Raw genomic sequence first — 14570 nt, 5'->3', positions numbered from 1 at the left:
TGGTTTCCATGAAAACAGAGGAGTTCAAATATATGAGCTTTAAATTCAAATGGAAATAAGAGTTTGGATGCAGTTTAGTATGTTCGGGTTTTTATGTTGTTTTCTTTTCTCTGAATTGATAAAATCAGGTGACCATTCAAATAGATGTATCAGTCATTTATGCCCAATTAAGGTCTTTTATTTTGATCATACAAACTATAGAAGAGTTTATAAATATGGAGTTTCTTGAGTTCGTAGTCTTTTTCCATAAATTGTTAGCCAATTGTTGTACTTCTCTCTAACTATTGAAAACTTAAATTGTTTTGCCAGCTTTATGGGTTTGCATATGCTGGCCTTTAGGTGTTATTGGAACAGTTAACTTCCTCTCTGTGGAAGAACCTTTCTTTATGATCTAGTATGGAACCTTTCTTTATGATCTAGTATGGTTTGGTAGTAGAAGGTATGTGCATTGATGAAGTCATTTCCACTACGGCTTTTACATACAATGGATTAAATATTTGTCAGTTCATGAAGTATAATATTGCAAGATGTGGAAATGATGTTCTTGCTTCTGTTATCATGGACTGCATAAAAGAAGAAAAATGAAAAAGATACATATTTATGCTTCCAAAGCATAATTGTGATTGAATATAAATATGTTTTCTATGTGTATGTGGCTTGGTCAATTTTTGAGGCGGGGTTGGGATCATGCCAATGCTCAAACTGTCTAATAAGAGAATCCACTCAATGACTGGGGAATAAGCTTGTATGCAAGGATGCCTTACTCAAAATGAAGGATACAGAACTGAAGGTTAGCTCTTAACCTTGTATTCTATAGTACTAGTCGTAAACCTGTGTGATGCAGGCTGGAATAAGTAAATTGCTAGCACTATTTAGTCAAGCACATGAGGTGGAGACTGAAGGCTGTTTTTTACAATTATCTGAAGAGGAGATGAAAGGTTTCTCTCAATAAGAGTGGAGGAATGATTGACAAGCAAGTGCTGCATATGTTCATTTGAGCCTCACAGACTTTTCCAAGCATACCCAGATATTAAGTAAATGAAGGTTTTGGAGGAAAAACAAAAACAAAAATTAGAAGCAAACTTCATTCAGAATTTGAAATCGAAAAATCTTCCAAGTTAAAAAAAAAAAATGCCCGAGCTCCGATTCCAATTCTTCGCTCCGAGACGCTTGCAGGAAGAAAGGTGCTTGGATGTTATGGGAGGCAGAACACCAAAGCATTACGAGGGTAGCACACACTAGCATCTTTAATATTTACCAAGCACATTTATGGCGTCTGCCAGCCTAGGAAATGGTGGAGTAGGCAGTTCCAGGTCTGTTAATGGCTTCAAGGGTTCATCTAGTTCAGTTGACTGGCTGGGGAGAGAGATGCTCGAGATGAGACTGAGGGACAATGTTGACCATGATGAGGACAGAGATAGTGAACCAAATATAATTGATGGTGTAGGTGCTGAAACAGGGCATGTAATACGAACCACCATTGGTGGTCGAAATGGTCAATCTCGGCAGACGGTCAGTTATATTGCAGAACATGTGGTTGGAACTGGTTCTTTCGGTGTCGTTTTCCAAGCAAAATGTAGAGAAACTGGAGAGATTGTTGCTATAAAGAAGGTTCTCCAAGACAAGCTCTATAAAAATAGGGAGTTACAGATAATGCAGATGTTGGATCATCCAAATACTGTTGCCCTTAAGCATTGTTTCTTTTCAACTACAGACAAAGAAGAGCTTTACTTGAATCTTGTACTTGAATTTGTCCCTGAAACTGTTAATCGTATTGCAAGAAACTATAGCAGAATCAACCAACGAATGCCCTTACTATACGTTAAACTTTATACCTACTAGATCTGCAGGGCACTTGCCTATATACACAATTGTATCGGTATATGTCACCGTGACATCACGCCTCAAAACTTACTAGTCAATCCCCATACACATCAACTGAAACTTTGTGATTTTGGGAGTGCAAAAGTGTTGGTGAAAGGAGAACCCAATGTTTCTTACATCTGTTCAAGATATTATCGAGCTCCAGAGCTCATATTTGGTGCCACTGAGTACACAACTGCTATAGATATATGGTCTACAGGCTGTGTGATGGCTGAATTACTTCTCGGACAGCCTTTGTTTCCTAGTGAAAGTGGTGTTGACCAACTGGTTGAGATCATTAAGGTTTTGGGAACTCCTACCAGGGAGGAGATAAAGTGCATGAATCCAAATTATACAAAATTTAAGTTCCCCCAGATAAAGCCTCATCCCTGGCACAAGGTCTTCCAAAAACGTTTATCCCCAGAAGCGGTGGACCTTGTTTGTAGATTTTTTCAGTACTCTCCCAATTTGCGATGCACCGCTTTGGAAGCCTGCATTCACCCTTTCTTCGATAAGCTGAGGGACCCAAACACACGCTTTCCTAATGGTCGTCCTCTTCCTCCTCTATTTAATTTTAAATCCCAGGAGCTCTCAGGCATACCACCTGATATCATCAATAAACTAATTCCAGAACACTCTCGGAAGCAGAATTTGTTTATGGCTTTGTACACGTAGCTACTGTTACCTGTCTTTCTCACTTTTGCTTGCCATTTTCACTTTACATACAGTCTTTTATTGGCATATGCCAAATCCCTCGCCCTTCTTATTTATGTGCCCTGTGAGAAAGTTGCAAAGGAGTTCCTAGGACAATATAGAAAACCTGAGGCTCTGAGTTTGGTTGCTGATGGAGGTGCTATTGAGTTTTTATTCCAAGACTGATATAATTTCATGTATATTTACTGTGACCCGTCTTGCAGGGGAATTTAGTGAGATGAAAGTGTCAGCATATGTGTATGTATACCCGGTGCTACAATGTTAAAAAATAAAATAAAAAATAAAAAAAAAAGTAAATGAAGGTTTAGCATGAATTCAATGTAGGGGTTCCTACTTAATGTCACTCATTTCTGCACTGCAGTTGATGTATTATTTACTTCTCTGTATTATTGTGCTTAGTTTAAAGGTGAAATTCAACCAATTAGTTCTAACTGGAGTTTTTCCTTGTTTATTGGCTTCTTTTGTTGTCTCTTGAGAGGTCCATTTCAGAAGTAACATTGGAGCAAATGTCCAGTTTGTTTGGTTCCTTTTCAATCCTTCCTTCAAAGGGGGAAACTACAGGTATGAAAAAGAAGTTTGAACATATGATACGAAGTTTAATTAAAATTAAAATATCCCACTATGGATATATATTTCAGTCATACACATGCATATATCAATACCAAGACTTTCCTATAAATCAATCTGACCCTAATTAAAACTAACTAAACAACCTACTGAGAAGCAACATCTATATATGGATATTTTCGGTATTGTGTGGAGCTTAGTGTCAGTACATATGCATAGTGGATTATTAAACTAAGTTCCATTATATATATGATCATGCCTTTTAACTGATTATAGATCCTGCCCTTCCCTTGGCATGTTGATTTTGTCGAAAACCTAACCCCATCTATCTTCTGCTCATATATATCCATGATCTATAAGATGTCTGCAGCTTAGTTCATTTTTCTTTTCTGTTTTTTGAAAAACTATGGTACCTTGCACATATTCATGATGGTTGGCTTCAAATCTATACAAGAAGTCTGCTACATGAGATGACTCATCTAGTTAATGAAATATGTCATCTAAATTAAAAAGTGTAAACTATTAGTTGTTCAATGAGTAGGTGACTCACTCAAAAATGAGTAGCACTAATGCTATCCCAAGTGCAGGAGGATGTCGTGTAATAATTAGGAATAAATTCCTAGATCGTCTTCTCAGGAAAAGTTACTTAAAATTAAACTCGTTGAAAAATGTGAAAAACTCCACAAAGAGAAAACAAGAGGATGATATGTGCAATGGATGGAAGAGGTTACTAGTCATGGACTAGATTCATGTTTTTAGATTTTGATTGTCGGATTGGAATGTAAAGGACTAATAGATTAAACTCAGAAATTAATAAAACTAAATTAAGAATTAAACTAAATTAGAAAGTAATTGACAAAACATGCACTGAAAATTGAAAAGCCTCAAAATCAATATTCTAGGGTTCATCACAAATTCTCAAATTAAACCATAGCAATTGTAATCACTATTAAAATGAAAGCTTAATGAAACAATAAAAATAAATAACATGAAATAGGTAAACAACAAATAAATTACCCAACTAAAACAAAAACAAAAGTTCTCTCCTTCACTTTCTGAAAAATATAATTCAAACCAACTAAATCTCCTCTAAAAAAAATAAATTTAAACCGACTCACTTCACTTTACGAATGAAAAGCTCAATTCCCTCTACTCCCATGTATCATGTTTCAGAAAAATCAAAAACAAAAGCTCTCAACCGAACCCTTCTTGCAATAAATTAAACTAGCACACTTAATTAAAAACTTCTAAAACAATTCTTTTGTTGCATGAAACCAACTAGCACACTTGAAAGAAATTAAGGTATTGCACTTAATGAAATAAAATTCTAGAACAATTCTTAATACACTTAATAAAAATTCTAAAACAACAAAGCATTGAAGCCAAAAGGAAAAACTACCGAACAAACAAAATGTTTAAGTCAAAACAAAAACTGCCGAACACCACCCCCTATTTTCAGCCCCCTTCCTCCTCTTAAATAAACTGCCCAGCCGTATAAAAACAAGTTGAAAAATAAAGAGCCGAAGTCCAGCCCGTTTGTCTATGTGTGATCCCATGTGATCTCCTGCTGCCCCAGATGCTAAAGGCTGCTGCATGTCCGAGTGTCCAACGTGATCTTCTGCTGCCTCCCATTCTTCTCCTGCAACATGCTGCTTTCCAACGAAATGATGCATGAGCTGCTGCTGCATGTGCATGGTTCTGTTCTGTCAAAGTTGAAGGCCAGCTGCTTTATTCTTCTGCTGATCTGCTGCACGTTCGTGTGAGTTTCTTTCTGCATGTGTGTTGCATGTGTGAGTTGGTTGCTGTGTGCTGTCCGAATGAGTTTGTTGCTGCATGTGTAAGTTGCTGTCACGTTTATTGCATGTGTGAGTGTTCTACAACGTGCAGGTTGTGTGCTGTCTGAATGAGTGCTATCCGAGTGAGTGTTCTCCTGCTGTTGAGTTTCTTTGCTGCAGGTTTATTGCATGTGTGAGCTGTTGTGGTCCATGTGATGCTATTGATCTCTTGCTGCACGTCCAGCTACTTGGAAAAGAAGGAATAAATTTGCTACTGCTGCACGTTCAGCTCCAGCTCAATCCATGTGCTGTTGTAGAACCAACAAAAGGAATAAAGCCTGCTGTTCTTCTGCTAAATCCCGTAGCATTTCAGTTTGAGTTTCTATAGTCGTGTGTCTTGTGAGCTGTCCGGCTGTGTTTGTTGATTTGTTTCCCTTCCATCCGTGAGTTCCAGCATCCTACCATGTTCAGGCCATGTTCAGCAAAGTAAAGAGAGAATCAAGTTGTCACCCAGCCATGTGCTTGGTTCTATTGCTCCCAAGTTTTCTGCATGTGTGAGCTGTTGGTCCCACGTTTTTTGCATGTCTGAGTGGCTGGCTGTGAGTTGCTGTTTTGATGCATGTGTGAGTGAGTGGAGGTAAGCTAAAAGGGACCATGTGAGTTGGGCGTGTTTGAATGGTGGGAAAGCTCAAGACAAAGTATGAACAAAGCATGAACATAATGAACCATGGTATGCACGAAAAATGGAGATGGAGATTAAAAAAAAAGAAAACACTCAACAACAAAATAACACAAATGAAAGATTAGCTTGAGCAACTTCCATTCACGGATGGCAAGAAGTGCTTCTATCTTTTGAAGATGGAAAGATAGCTCAAGAAACCTTATGAACATGAAGAACAAGGAGAACAATGGTACAAACACAAATGATAATGGAAAGCAAGAAAAATTATGGACTAGAATGCACAGTAATCAATAGTTGGTAGAATTCAAGCAGAAATTCATGCTTTTAATCAATTAAAATCACAACTTTGATTTATTCATTTTAACCATTTTTCCATTTAAAACCAATAATAATGTCATGATGAATTTAAAATACATTGGTTTTAAATAGCTAAAATATGCAATATTTTAGCTCAATCAGTAGGACCTGAAAATGGTGTGTGTGTGTGTGAGAGAGATTACCATGATGTTCTGCCAACAGTTGTCAGGATTGAGCTTCGGTCATGTTCCTGCCGTCCATCTCATTTAAGGTCAATTTTTGTACTGCAATTTGCTTATTGGTCACTTTATCAATTATATACATGTATATATATTTTTAGCAGAGATATTTTGAATTCTTTGTAGATTGGAGATTTGAGAATTCCATGGCTGCAGTAAATCCAAATGAAGAGGACCCAGAACTTGAAGATTCCAGCTCTCCACCTGATGAAACCAAAGTCTACTGCCAAACCCGAGAGGATCATGATCAAAACAATGTCTCCAAAATCAAAATGATTCATATATTGTAATTTTTTATTTTATAAAGCAATGTATAAATACAAAATAATGTAGTGAATTATATTGTGTGTTGAATATTGTATATATTTTCTTTTGCATGCATTTAGTTAAAATGGTAATTAGTTTTTAACTTTAGTTACTTTTTACATAAAGTTTTCTGTTTTGATATATTTTTATTATTATGCAAAAATTTAATAATATATAGGCTTTTCTATTTATTAAAAAAAGAAAAAGAAAAAAGAGAAAACCCGGGTTGAGTGCGAAACCCGGATTCCCGATTTTAAAGAACTCGGATTCATCCAAGTTTCAACTCGGGTCAGAACCCAGATTAGCCAGGCTGGACCCGGTCTAGGTTTGAAATTCAGTTTTCGGGTTGGGCATATCCGGGTACCCGGTCCGAAACTCGGATGAATAGTTTTACTATTCTATAGTTCTATTTAACCTCCCTCCCTCCCTCCCTTCAGAATTGGAATGCAATATATGGTATTTACCGGTAGGGCATTTCAGATATTGAACTAATTAAGATTTTGTGGATATTTTCATATCATTTAAATAAATTTTTATTATTATTTATTTTTCTACCAATAAATTTATAATAGCTTTCATTACTGACGTTATATATTCTTATCGGCGTAACAATATAGACGCCGGTGCATTTATCAATTACCGGTGTTTCATTGATCAATTTTTGGCATTTTGTAAACGCTGCCAATGCTATATAATTATTACCAGCGTAACACTATAAATGCTGGAAAACTACTTATGTACCAACGTAAAATTAATCAATAGCTGGCATTTGTTCAAACGTATAAATGTCGAAAAATTCAACATTTTACCAACGCAAACTTTATTAATTGTCAGTGTTTTATGAAACACCGCTGACGCTATATATTATCATCGCCGTAATATTATAAACGTCGGCAAACACGGTTAATATAACGGCGTATAATCAATAAATTAGTGGCGTTTATTTAAACACCACAAACAATCTATATTATTACCGGCGTAACAATATAAATGCCAGGAAACTATTACTTTCCCGGCGCATAATTACTATATTGGCGGTGTTGTTATAAACGCCGCCAAAGCTATATATTAGTACCAGCGTAACAATTTAAATGCCAGGAATCTTAATAATTTACCAGTGGAAACATTAAGCGTCAGTAATTTTATATATCTACCGGCGCATAAACAAACGCCGCGCATATAAACGCCGCCAATTTTACTTTTTTTTGTAGTGATTATATAGTAATATATATAATATAATATATATTATATTAATATATTATAGAATATATAATATAATATATAGTGTAAAAACGTTCGAATGTTATAATTAAAACGTTCAGACGTTTTAATTAATGCCCGAACATATAGGTTATACGTTCGCATGTTAACATAACGTCTGAACGTACAGGTTATACGTTCGCACGTATAACTCTAAGTCCGAATGTATAATGCAATACGTTCGCATGTAGGGGAAATGTTCGAACGTTAATTGATGAACGTTCGAACGTTAACTGTATATAAAGCCAATCCCGACAGTTTCCAGGCCATAACATTCATCCAAAACTCAAAAACTCTCTTCCTCTCTGCTACGCACGCCGCCGCAACCATCGCCATCCGCCACCGCAACCGTCACTAAAAGGTAATGTGCCCTCTCCCTCTTCTATTTCCTTGCTTTTAATCGGTGGGTTTCAAAAATTCGAAACCCACCGTAGGCCGGTTATACCAATCACATTTCTGGCCACCATTCGCAGTAAATGGATAAAATAGGACCGTAGAAACATTCCCCACTGTTAGTAGACTATTATTTTGGTTGTTTGTGGCTTCGAAACATGCGTTTCGAAGCTTTCGGTAATGGCTGAGTCAACTCAGCGATTTCATGTCGTAACGTTCGGACGTCACGACACAATGTCCGAACGTGTGACCTTTAGTATTCTTCACGTTCGCACGTTAAATGATAACGTGCGAATGTATTATCCAACGCTTTAACAAAACGTTGGATAAAACGTTCGAACGTAAACCGTTGGTCTTCTTCGGCTAGTAAGAACGTCCGAATGTATGACGGTTCAAATTCATTACGTTCGAACGTTTATATAATACGTTCAGACGTAATAAACTCATTTGTACGTTTTTATCGAACGTTTGATTGGCACGTTCGATAAGAAAGTCCGAACGTATCATCTTAGTATGTTCGCACATGACAATATTAATTTTAACGTGCGAACGTACGCTCAATATCGTTCGAACGTTTCCTATTAAAATATTTTTATATTGTTTCTTTTTATTATTATTATTTTAGATATTGAAAAAGTGAAATTATTTAAAAATTTTATTGGCAAAATTATGTAAATTTATAAGGATGATATTTTAATTTTCTGTATAATCCATATATGTCATAATACGTATGTATCTGTGATTCTAATCATTTTTTTTTTAAATGTTATAACTTATATTTTTTTTTAAATTTTCAGGATATGGCTCAGTATATGACGACAAGGAAGCAAGGGAGGGATGGAGGCAATCTGGACATTGCTCGACTGGGGGCACAAACTGTTATGGGGGAACGAGAAATCCTCATTAATGAGTTTGATGAGCTCAGCTGGGAGCAAAAGACGCTGAGAGACGTCTTCGTCACCAGAGGCTGGGGCCCCATATGAACATTGAGGGGAAAGATTTACCCCTCAATGGTTCGAGAGTTTTACATTGGGATGGCCACCATGCCTAACGATGCATCATCCCATACTCTCAGTGTACGCGGTGTACAGTTTCAGTTCTCGGTGGATGTTCTCGCTGACTTATTCCAGATTCCGCGTATACTACCTGAGTCGACAGCTGCTCAGGCTGGTGACATAGCAGCTGCATTTTCCCCAGGCATATTTGAGGCAAATCCAGCCACTTCTGCTTCATCTTCGGGCCCTGTTGAGTTTATGCCCAGTCATGAAGAAGATCGACCCGAGGGAGATCCTATTGCTGCTGAGGTTGGTGATGATAGCGGGACCAGGATTTCTACATCCTCACTGGCACGGACCGCACGAAGCTCAATAGGCCGAACTCCTTCAGCCAGAATCAGCTACTGCCTTTCTTTTGCATGTTGCACATTTTTGTTGCAACAAATGTAGACCCGGTGGCACATAAGAGCACATCCAGTCAGGCTCGTGCACAGCTCCTGATTTGCTTGGCACGTGGTGAGCCCATTGACTTGCCCCTTGTTATATTTGAGTGGATCCGTGGTCGCATCATTACCATGGATAATCTCCCGAACGGAGTCATCATCAGCCGCTTATTACTAGCCCGGGGAGTGCCACTCCAGGCGGAGGAGATGGTGATAAACCAGATGAGCCCCATCGACATAACCACACACCGCCGGAGCGTTGGACAAGGGAGAGGCTCAGCTCGGCATCAATCTGGTCCTACGCCAGATCTTGTTCCCCCGACTGAGTCTGGGGCCGATGTTGCTCCCCCGTCGGCGAGTAGTAGTCAGCAGCCGGGAGTTACATCTGCTGGGGATGTGCGACCTACTTGGGTTGATGCAATGATGACAGATATGAAAGCGCATATAGACCGACAGATCAATAGACAGATTGCGCATATAGATCAGGCTGTCGCACATCTTGCACATCATGTAGATGTGCTAAACAATAAGGTTGAGACATTGATTGAGGAGTTTCGATCTTTTGTAAACCAGCAGTTCTGAAAATGATTTGTAAAAATTTATCATATTTTATTTTTTATTTTCGACATATGTAATGGACACAAATATTTAATGTATGTATTATGTAGTTTAATTTCTACTCTTAATTTTATTTTAATATACCGTTACTCAATCTTACTATTAAAAATATATATATTATGGTTAATTTATGTAAATTAACATATAGCATTCGAACCTTATCACTTTAACGTTCGAACATTGGCGCTAATATATTAACGTTCGCACGTAATTTATAAAAATGTTCGAACGTTTGCGCTAATATTTTTACATTTGCACGTCAATATACATAACATTCGAACGTTATTGTGACGTGTGAACGTATTATGTGAAATGTCCGAACATTTTAATATTCTTGCCCAACATTTAGTGACAGTTCTCACAAACCGTCACAATAAATACGTTTTAGTCACAGTTTGGAAACCGTCACTATTTATAATCTATCACTAAAAGCCATATTTGTTGTAGTGTCGACGTCCTTGGCTGTGTTTACTAAGCAGTCCAAGAAGTAGGCGTAAACTGTAACGTGCTTGGAGCTTTCATTGTGCAACTGCTCGAATGCCCGACAATTCACCAAGAAAGAGTGCATGAAGTAGTCGAGGGTTATTTTGGGCATCTTATTGAAGAATGATACTAGCAACCACAACAAGTGTTTCATAGAAGCCTTGAAAGAATAGTTTCGTATTTTTTATGTAAGGTTCATCTCAATGTCTTTCTATTTCACTACAGTGTACAGATATTTATAGAGTAAAAACAGCTAGGTGTTATAATGAGTTTTAGCCACATCATTGTTCTGTTGGAGCTGCATTTTCCTTCTTGAATATTCTTCCAGTTGGTGAGTACAAAGGCAGAGCATTATGCAGTGGATAGCAGGTCCTTCTTTGTGTGCGTGTTGGAGGTGCTTGAGGAAGGGTTTTCTGTCTTAACATCCCTCCACGATTCAAGCGGCACTTAAGTGAGAGTGAGGCTTGATCGTAGTTGTGAGAAATGAGCTGAAGACAATGATTTAGTAAAAATGTTAGCAAGTTGATCTTTACTTGAAATGAATGAGACTTGGAGTGTTTTGGCAGCCACCCTCTCTCAAACAAAGTGATAGTCAAGTTCGACATGCTTAGTGTGAGCATGTAACACAGGATTTATAGACAGATAAGTAGCCCCTAGATTGTCACACAACAGTGTGGGTGCTTCAACCAAAAAAATTCCAAGTTCTTGTAATAGAGATTGAAGCCATAAGACTTCACAAGTAGCATTAGCGACATCTTTATACTTAGCTTCAGTGGAACACCAAGCTATAGTGGGTTGTTTCTTAGACCCCCAAGAGATCAAGTGAGACCCAAGATAGATGCAAAACCCCCCAATAGATTTCCGGTCATCAGGGCACTCGGCCCAATCAGCATCAGAGAAGGCACACAACTTAATTGGTGAGTTTATGCAAAAGTATAGACCAAGATGTTTAGTGGAGTTGAGATATCGAAGAATGCGTTTGACGGCTTACCAGTGAGGCAGTCGCGGATAATGCATGAATTGACACACTTTATTGATGGCAAATGCAACATATGGCCGAGTGAAGGTCAAATATTGCAGACTTCCTACAATACTACGATACATGTGAGGATCCTCAAAGGCATGTCCATCCAAGTTAGTCAATTTTTCAGAGGCCGAAAGTGGAGTTGACACAGATTTAGATTGATGCATATTTGTTTTAAGGAGAAGACCAGACACATTTAGATTGGGAAAAAAAAAATACCAAAGTTAGTATTTGAAACTTCAATGCCCAAAAAATAATGTAGAGATCCAAGATCTTTTACAGGAAAGTAAGCACACAGAGCATTAATAAACTAAGTTATTAAAGCTAGATTTGAATATGTAACAACGATATCGTCAACATATATCAACACATAAACACAATCGGAGTTATTTCTAAAAATAAATAGAGAACTATCAGACTTGGATCCAGTGAAACCGAAATGAAGTAGTCGATCTGTGAGCTTGGAAAACCAAGCCCGAGGGGCTTTTTTCAAGCCATAGATCAATTTGTCAACTTACAAACATGTTGAGGGAGATCCGAGTTGACAAACCCTAGAGGTTATTGCATGTATACATCATCTTCAAGGTCACCATGTAAGAATGCATTCTAAATGTCTAGTTGGTGTAGATGCCATTTGTGAGTAACTGCAAGAGAAATGTTGAAATGAATGGTGACCAGTTTTACAACCGGGCTAAAGGTTTCATCGTAATCCAATCTGGGCTGTTGTTGAAATCCCTTGGCCACAAGGTGAGCCTTGCAGTGTTCAAGGGAGCAATTAGCCCATCTCTTGGATTTTAGAACCCATTTTGAGCCTAAAATATTGAGGGAGGGAAAGAATGGGACTAGGTCCCATGTTCGTTTTTGGAGAAAAGCAGCAAATTCATCATTCATTGCTACTCTCCATTCCGGAAACCGAGAAACTTCAGTGAAATTTGAAGTTTCTTTTGGTATCGCAATGGAGGACGTGGTAAGGGAGAGGGAAGGTTTAGGTGGCCATGGTATGGTGCTGTCGGTTCGATTGAGAGGGCGAGTGGATTGTGTTTTGGTTCTTGCGATCATAAGGTGATGAGAGAGAGAGGCACTGATTGATGAAGAAGAAGGAAGAGATGGAGGTGCCGATGGGTTAGGGTTTGAAGGTTGAGAAGAGGGTGAGTTTGGTGGCTGCGTATTAGGGTTGGAGATTTCAGAAGGGAGAATGTTATGTTAAGGTGTGTGATGGACCGGGTCAAATTGAGGGGTAGATGAGCTTATAGGATGTGTGTCCGAATTGGGCTGTTTGAGGGAAATGGGCTTGAGACTTACAGGTGATTAAGTTGGACTAGAGGGCTGAGGTGTTGAGCTGGTGTGACTAACATGGGTAGAGTGTTTGGCAGGTTTAAAAAAGGGGGTTGGGCCCAATTGGGTTGAGACATATTTGGAGAGGAGTCCAAATGGGCTTGAGATAGAAAAGGATGATTGGTTTTATCAAAGATGACATCTCGGGAGATATACGTGCGACTCGTAGGCAAATGAAGACACTGATATCCTTTATGATCGGAGCTATAGTCCATTAAAACACAGAGTTATGAACGAAAGTCTATTTTATGGTGATTGAATGGTCGGAGATTGGGCCAACAAGCTACACCAAACACACATAAAGATTTGTAATCTAGAATTTTTTTTAAATAAAATCTCAAAAGGTGATTTATTACCAAGAATAGGCGTGGGCATACAGTTTATTAAATACACAGAGGTCTGAAAAGCTTCAGACCAGTATTTATGTGGAACCGACGCATAAGCAAGTAATGAGTGCCCAGTTTCTACTATATGTCTATGACGCCTTTAAACAATGCCATTTTGGGCATGTGAATAAGGGCATGTAAGACAATGAGAAATACCATAGGAGGTGAGAATTTGAGTGAGAGGACGAAATTCACCACCCCAATCAGATTGCACCAATATGATATTAGTGGAAAAGATATTTGAAACAAAGCGTAAGAATGCAACAAAAGTATTAGAAACATTAGACTTTGTTTGAAGAGGAAATAATCAAATAAATTTAGAAAGGTCATCTACAATGGAAAAGTAAAAACGACAACCATTTGAGGAGAGAATAGGTGCAGGTCCCAAACGTCTAAAAAAAGAAATTCAAAAGGTTTATGAGACCTTGAAGGAGATGACATATGTGGTAAAGCATGATCTTTAGCTTATGAACAAGCTGAGCAGATGGATATAGGTGTCTTATTTGCTACAGGAAGTTGAAAATGCCGAAGAGTGAAATATGTGATCCGGGAGGATGGGTGACCAAGACGAGCATACCAGTGTTGAGTGGAAGTACGTTCATCAAGAAAAGCACAAGGAGTTGATTGTGACGAAGGAATTGTGTTGGACACAGGAACGACATAGAGCCCATTCTTAACTGGTCCTTGAAGTAGCACCTCCTTGGTTTGTAAATCCTTCACAAGAAAACAAGTGGAGTAAAACTCAAAATATACACAATTATCAACACAAAATTGACAAACAGAGAGCAAATTTTTTGTAATTGAAGGAACATGCAGAAGTTGAGTAAGAAGATATTTGCCAGATGAAGTGTTGAAGTGTGCTGAGCCAGTGTGTTGTATAGGAAGGGTTGTGCCATCTCCAATGCTAACTTGTTCGGGCCCTGATAAGGCATAGAATCTAAGTTGAGGTTTGCAAAATTTGATGTGAAATGATTTGTAGCAGCTGTATCAGGAAGCCAATAATTTGAAGGTGATTCGGGAGATGGTAGAGAAGTGAAATTGGCCATAAGAGAGGGAGGAGGGGGGGGGCCTGGTAAGACTGATTTAGACGATGATAGCAAGTGACAGCGGTATGGCCCATTTTGTGACATATTTGACACATGGGTTTAGTAGAGTCGGGACAGGGAAAAAGGCTTGGTTGATTAGACTGG

At 38.2% G+C, this 14570-nt stretch overlaps 1 pseudogene; it reads left to right on the top strand.

Annotated features, from left to right (window-relative positions):
- Positions 1 to 1106: 1106 nt before the first annotated feature.
- LOC122280131 lies at positions 1107 to 2565 on the top strand (annotated as a pseudogene).
- The last annotated feature ends 12005 nt before the right edge of the window (positions 2566 to 14570 follow it).

Source organism: Carya illinoinensis, chromosome 10 (genome assembly GCF_018687715.1).
Source record: "Carya illinoinensis cultivar Pawnee chromosome 10, C.illinoinensisPawnee_v1, whole genome shotgun sequence".
NCBI lineage: Eukaryota > Viridiplantae > Streptophyta > Magnoliopsida > Fagales > Juglandaceae > Carya > Carya illinoinensis.
The sequence above is the reverse complement of the archived record's forward strand: the minus strand, read 5'-3'. Positions and strand labels throughout refer to the sequence as shown.